The sequence below is a fragment of the Pinus tabuliformis genome, chromosome 2_2 (genome assembly GCF_031772625.1).
Source record: "Pinus tabuliformis cultivar Carrire ecotype Pingquan chromosome 2_2, CPIR1, whole genome shotgun sequence".
NCBI classification, from domain to species: Eukaryota; Viridiplantae; Streptophyta; class Pinopsida; order Pinales; family Pinaceae; genus Pinus; species Pinus tabuliformis.
Genome location: NC_142300.1, coordinates 1,310,078,430 through 1,310,086,510, shown reverse-complemented (window position 1 = coordinate 1,310,086,510; position 8,081 = coordinate 1,310,078,430).

Sequence of the window (8,081 nt, the reverse complement as noted above, 5' to 3'; positions counted from 1 at the left end):
ATCCCATATGCTCATACATTAACATATAAACAATATCAGCTGTATATCGCTCTAAGAGTATAAGCAGAAATTAACCAAGAGATAAAAGTACCATTTATGACTGATTTCTACTCACAAACTTCAAGCAATAACGATCTATCTCTACTTGCTTCTAACATCTACCAAGAGTACAGAAGTGCAACATCAGTAGCAGACATAAAAATGCAAACATAAATAAATCACGATCCTTCCATTCATCAAAACCTCCTCTGAGGGTGCAGAAGTGCATGTTCTGAGGATAAGTTTTTGACAAATTTCTGGACCCTTCTCTAATGCAGTGAGAAGGGTTAAAATACTACTATCTAATCCTAATAATAGTATCATTACAAAATTTAGGATGCGGTTCTCAAATGACCGCCCTTTTTCTAATTCAGTAAAATAAAAAGCAATAAAAACAACTTTCTAAATGAAATTACTTCTTAATTTGATCTCTGAAATTGCAGTTTTCAAGCATGGGCTTGAGAAGAGTCGGTTGGCCGACTTCTGTGCTTAACTGGGCTGTGAAAACGGCATCCATAAGAGCTGGCGCTACTTTCTCGGCCGCGTTCATGATACACCTTACTGTCATGCATTGGTTGTGGGGCTTAACTAAGTGAGTCCAGTAACTTTCCCAGTTTAGCCTCGATAATGCCCGGATTGTCTCCCCATTTGCTCGTGCTTTCTGCTTCCATTCAGCCTCCAGTTGCGATGCGATTGGTAGGTACCCCGGAGTGATTTCTGAAACTAAGTTGGCCCTGTGTAAATTTTCATTTACACAGTCGATAAGTATGTTCGCCTGTGTAGCCGCTGACTCTGCTGTCTACTCCGCCTGTGTGATTTGCTCGTCCCACTTGTTAAAGAGAAGTTCTTTATGATTTTCATTAATCTTGGGTGCCCCTGCTCTTTTCCCTTCCTCGTCATTTTGCCAAGCCAGATACTCTGTCACTCTTTTGTTGGCCTGGTCATAGTTGTTCCGCAATTCCACCACCTGGCTGGTGATCTTGTCGCTTATTTCACAAAACTCCCTCCACTATGATATTTTGCGCACCATTTCCTCCTGTTGCTGTGACAATTGGTCGTTCAAGCCGATGGACTCTGAAATAAACTCTGTCAGCTTGGGTTCATCCTTATGCATTTCTCGCACCGTCTGCAGCTGCTTTTCTTTTTCTTCAATACTTCTTTGGTGGCTCACCTGCATCTGGCGAAAGCTTTCTTGTAACTCTTCAAGCTGCTTGGAGGCTTCAGCGTTCTCATTGGCTTGTCGCAACTGTTGTTGCAGCAGTTGTATTTGATTTTCACGTTCTTTTAGAAGCTGTTGAACTTCATAGGCCTTGTTGATAGTTGCAGAAGCATATGCTCCCGCAATTTGAGACAATTTCGTGAGATTTTCTGTTGGATTGTTATTCGGGTGTTTCCACAAGACATCTAGGTGTTTAGCATTCTGAGCCAGTGCATTTTCAAGCTTCCTTTTCTTTCTTTGTCTCCTCACAACTGCCTTGTGCTGTGGACTGTAAAATACGTCCAGTGGGGGGATTTCCTCTACGCCGAGTAGAAGTTCTGAGGATGGAGCGATAGGGAGATGCTCTGTCTCTACGGTACTACTGACTATGGTTGAGAAGACCTCTTGCACCACCTGAGTATTGCTCACAGGTGTTTGCGGGACTTGGCCTTCAAGATTTATCAGTTCATTGAAGGTCTCCCACTCTTTATCTAGTTCTGCTGTAACCAGAGGTGCTTCAGTGACGGGAGGGGGAATTTCTCTTGGTGGCGAGACGACAACTTGCTGCTGAGCCATCGAACTTGACTGAGCCGTGTCTTTGATTGTCTCTTCGTTCTTGTATTCTTTGTGGAAAGACTCTTTAGGATCTAGAGATATTTCTTTTACGGCACTGGAATCAGATTTGGAGGCGTTGGAGTGTTCACTGAGGCTGACGCTCGGAGCTGGTTTTCTGGTGGCCACTCGCAGTCTTTCCAGGGGAATGTTAGCCAGCCTTCTTTCTCTATACAACTTGAATTTCCAGAGGTTGTCTGGGGACAACCTTGACTGAGCTTCTTGCAAAACTTCTTTGATCGAGTTCTTACTCTGAAAGAGGTCGTTGAATAGATCTTTATGTCCAGAGAACACACTTATCCTGACGTTAGTTGTAAATTCCTGGGCCAACTTATTTGGGTCAAATGACCTTGGTGAGAATTTAAATAGTTGGAGACACGTCACATTCTCCACCTCGTCAAAAGCGTGTCCCACATCGAATAAAGAGAAGGCCCCACATGTGACGGGGAATGGAGGCCAAATGGCCTTCTTTTTGTTCTTTAGGTCCTTAGTTAAACCACCTTCAGAACAAGTCTGATAAGCGATCTCTCGGGCCAACAATTTATCTGGGATGTACAAGGGTAGGACATGAGGAGGTATTGTGCTTCCAAAAACTCGAATGTAGGTAAACCATTCTTCTCCAAACCATCTTGCTACGGAGGTGATGTCGTTTTGTGCTTCGAGAGAGCATCTCGGAGGGTCTTTATCATATATCATTCTATGGATGGGCAGTATGAGCCCGTGGCAAACCTGGTAAAAATGGGGGGAAAAATGAGAATCCCACAAGACTTTATGGTAGACATGAATGGGCAATGGGTCCTGGGTAGTCCATTGCCAGCCCATAGTGGGGAATTTAGACACATAACAGATAGAGTCCATTATGTAGGCAGACATATAAAAAGGGGGATAAAACCTTTGGGAGAAGGATCTTTTAGAACGATAGTAGAGAATGGCCGTGTACAGAGTGTCAGAAAGGATTTTGGCCCAATCTATAACCTCGGAGTTAGTCGCAGCATCAATTAACGATAGCCATTCAGATGGAAATTTATTGATATCAGGCTTACCGAATAGCCCACAGAGCATGGTTGCAGCAAAACAATACAGAGAAGTAAGGGAACCGGTGCTATACATACCGTTCTTATCTTTCTTCAGTGGTTCATCCCTTTTCAACCATTCCTTGGTAGTGTCTGATAGGTCCGGATTCTCTGCTGCGAACTTCCTAACAAAATCTGCATTGTAGATCGTTTGAGGTTCGGGAAGGTGATACATGAGCTTCAGGTCTTGAGGCGCGAACGATCCTACGAGCCCATGTCCTTTGACTTTGAATTGCCTATGATGCAGCTCTGCGTCATCTAAAATCCACTTGATCATATCCGTATATGGTAGGATCTTTGGCCTTGATGCTATTCTGTGGAGGAAAGAGCACGCTAGATCTTCCAGGGTTGCTTCTGAAGAGCGTGGTGCATCTGCGACAGCAGCAATTGCCTTGATTATTCTAGGATTTTCTTCCTCCAGTATCCTATACATGCCTTCCCATGTGGAAATTCCTGCATCTTTATTGCATGCGGTATCTGTGTAAAGGGGCGCCATCTCCTTGGTCTTTTCTCTCGTTTCTGAGCTCTGAGCTTTGTTCTTCTTCCCCATCTTGCTTATCGTCTCTGTTTGATTTTTTGCCTTCGCACTTCGCTCCTGCAGGTTATGAGAGAAATGGAAAGATTAATCAAAAAGGTGATGGGAGAGTTTTGAATGCAAGAGATAGATCAGATACACCACCTTACGTGAAGTAAATCCGCATTAAGGCACGCGTCTTTATGCCACTTAATAACTGACAACTAATTCATTATTAACATTAAAAGCGCAATAATTCCCAAGTCAGGTTATAGTAAGTGGATTTTCCTTGGGTGGTGTGCCCGAAGGAGTCGTATCAAGGTGCTTTTATGAACTGCCAACGCATCCTGCATGCCGCGCGATCGCAAACGGTAGTGATTGCAATATCGCATATCGCAGCATCGCAACATCGTGGATCGCAATGGTTCAATGTTGGCTAACGTACCCCGCCTCATTTCTGCGATGTGCGATCGCGCGATCGCAATATCGCAAATCAACGGACTTGTAAGATTTTATCTATGGATGTTAACGTATTGCGATGCGACATGGTCTATTAATGCCGATTCGTGCTGCGACCTTGAAGATTTGCTTTTATGAACACAGGTTGAGGCTTAAGTTGTCCAAGAAACCTTTCCTAAGCTGATGCTTGCAATTTCAAAAGAAATCTTTATTATTATTATTTTTCTTTTTTGAAATGTAACTAAGGGTCCCCATTCATTCTAGCATCGTGGTCGATACTAGTTTGAACAAGGGGGGGGGTTGTTGCTGGCCACAACATGTTGAATATCACATCAGTTAATAAGGATATTCCCATCCCTTGACTTCTGTCATTAGTGCCCCGTCTCCATAGAAACCAATACATATCACTTGGTAGGGATAGTGCAACATTGATTATTGTTAATAAACCATAATCTATTTAATTAAATCAAGATTACCTTAATCCTTCGATATTCATCAAAATCTGAATTATTTTATAATTCCACCAAGGTTTATTTTACCTGTATGCAAGAATTTTACTCCACAACACTCAGGCTTGGAAGTCTTATGGACTTCGAGGAATTTTCAAATCCTTCCTCGGTATCAAGAAATATTGAGAAACATGACCATAATAGGAGTGAAACCTTCATTCCAATGCAAACATTCCATAAATCTATCCATCTATAGACTCATATACAACACCACCATTCAATATCATAAGGAATTTCCAAAAAAGATACTATTAGATCTACTGAGTTACCATGCATTACACCAATCATAACCCTTTGCTTCGATGACAATCAAAATCCTTAAACAAATAGGCATCCATAATGTTCAAAACATATCAGACAATGGGACTCACAATCCATAACAATCTAGTTAAGTACATAAAGCATCCATGAATGACTATGAATATAGCTTTGCATTTTATGACAATATCAGTAAAAACAGAGGCCTCCAAACTCCTCATAACCATGAAGAAACCCACATACAACATCCCATCAATGACAACATGAATACCACATTTCTCCATTACAGTGTATAACATGTTAGTAAAGAACTCATGATCATACAGAAACCTTAGCAACTTTTCTGAGCTAGCTATTAGAAAAATGCATTAGTTCAATTATAAGTTTGAAACATTAAATATTTCCATATAGTTTAGTTTTTAAACTCTCCCCCTCCACCACAAAAGATATAGCAAAATAAAGAAAGTAGCACATTTTTAGTCTAATCTATTTTGTGTGAGATTTTGTTAAGTATTTAATATATTTAATTAAACTTTTATTTAGAATAAATCTATAAAAATCTATAATAAAAAAATTATTATTTATATTTTTTGTTATTTTTTATTTAAATTTTAATATCGATATAAATATGATTTCATTATATATATTTATTATATATATATATATATATATATATATATATATATATATATATATATATATATAGAAAGGATTTTAATCACCTTTCAAAGTTAAGAAATAAGTATATAAATCGGATATATGTCTCTATTATAAATAGAAACAAACACACGTTAACATCATTGTATATAAAATGAATATGTAGAATTATTTTCGTTTTTTTAACAAAGACCAAAAATTAACTTATACAAAATAGATAGATGACAAGTTTGGTACACTTATATTTATATAAATCATTATGGACATAAAATAGTATAAATAGATTAAAAATAAACAAAAGCAATATACATAGATTTATAATAATAAAGTATCACTTTATAAATGCTTTGTAGATTTTAAATCATCATACCAATTTATACATGTTTATATTCATACTCAATATAGGATGAGAGAATTTTTTTAATACTATATACTTTATTTTTGGTATAACGCATTACAAGCTTTAAGCCTAGCAAACTTTACTTATGTAGGGAATCGATACACTTCAAGAAAGGGCTTTGGCATCATTGGGAGCACCATCCACAATTTAGCTCTATCCTATAACAAAAAGATAGCAACCACTCCCCCAATTCCAATCCCTATTCTCATCCTTAATCCTATTAATGACATATGTTCATCTACACAACCTAGCCATCCCACTTTTACACTACTACTCTTAATAGCATTATAATCTTTTCTTGCTTGTCTTTCATTTGTATTACATGAATCTAAAGGGAAACCAAATAAACACTTATTCTTTTGGAATGAAGATACATTGAAAGTGGAAAATTGTTTCCCTATTGGGATTCACCCACAAAGATTATTTGATGAAACATCTAGAACAACTAGCTCATGTAGAATGGAGAGCTCTTCAGGAATCAGTCCACTCAAATTATTGTCTGACAGGTCCAACTATTCCAAAGTGGATATCCTACTAAAGATGCAAGTATTTTCCCTTCCAATTGATTATCAGATTAGTTCAGTAGTCGCAAACAATTCATACTACCTATGCTTGCAAGGATCTCTCCTATGAGATTATTGCAAGATAAATCAAGTATAGTGTTTTGAGATGAAAATATAATAATGTATACTCAAATATTTTCATGTTAACTTCTAAATCTACAAATGTTTCGTTATAACCATCATTTCGTATATTTGCAAATCTAGAAAGCCTCTCAAGATGAACTGGTATTCTTCCACTGAATCTGTTGTTGGACAAATCCAACACTTGCAAATATGTGAGATATGTGATGTGCCAAGGAATACAACCATTTAAACTATTATAGCCAAGGATCAAAGCGCTCAAGTAATGGAAAAATGAAAAGTATTGAGGAAGCTCCCCCGTGAATCCATTTTTTGCTTAAATCCAATATTTGAAGTTGGGTATAATTGGCCAAAGATGTAGGAAATGTCCCAGAAAGGTTATTACAATAAGCATAGAAAACCATCAGAGAAGTATAATTTCCATTGCTAGTGGGAATTTATCCCTCCAATTTGTTTTCTGAGAGGGAAAGATATTCAAGATGACAGAAATTGGAAAAATCCCAGGGATACTACCAATGAAGTGATTTTTAGAAAGGACTAGGGAGTTCAATTGAGTCAAAAGGGCAAGGGATAAAGGGATGTTACCGGTGAGTTTGTTTTGAGAAATATCTAGAGAGTTCAATCGAGTCAAATTGGAAATGGTCACAAGGATGTTAATAGTGATCTTGTTTTCAGAAAGATCTAGGTAGGTCAACCGAGTCAAATTGGAAAGGGTCACAGGGGTGCTACCAGTGAGCTTGTTTTCAGAAAGATCTAGGATGGTCAAGTGCTTCAAATTGGAAATGGTCACAGGGATGATACTAGTGAGTTTGTTTTGAGAAAGATCTAGGGAGGTCAACCGCTTCAAATTGGAAAGGGTCACAAGGATGTTACCAGTGAGCTTGTTTTGAGAAAGATCTAGGGAGGTCAACCAAGTCAAATTGGAAAGGGTCATAGGGATACGAGCTTATTTTGAGAAATATCTAGGGAGGTCAACCAAGTCAAATTGGAAAGGTCATAGAGATACTACCTGTGATCTTGTTTTCAGAAAGATCTAGGGAGGTCAACTGAGTCAAATTGGAAAGGGTCATAGGGATGCTAGCGGTGAGCCTTTTTTGGAAAATATCTAGGGAAGTCAACCATGTCAAAAAGGAAAGGGTCATGGGGATGCTACCAATGAGATTATTTTGAGAAAAATCTAGGGAGGTCAATCGAGATAAACTACCAAGGGCTATAGCAACGCTACGAATGAAATTGTTTTTAGAAAGATCTAGGTAGGTCAACTGAGACAAATTGACAAGTTCTATAGGGATGCTACCAGTGAATCCATTTTCAGAAATATCTAGATAAGTCAATCGAACCAAATCACTACAAGTTATAGAAATGATATCATTAAAATTGTTTTGAGAAGGATATAACTTGTTTCCACAACATTTTAGAGAAGTCAATCGAATCAAATTTACAAAGGATATAGAAATATTGCTCATAAACTTGTTGAAAGAAAACTCTATTTCGATCAACTTGGTGGAAAGATTGAAAATATCTACATGACCATTGTAGATAAAAATGTTATTATAAACTATCAAATGGTTCAACTTGGTGAAATTATCAATGAATTTAAATATGTTAGTGATCCGGATTTAAATAGGAATGCAACAAATACAGAGATAACCATATACCACAAAGACCGGAAATAATACTTCATTTCATTAATAAAAACTGAAATATGCTTACAACTA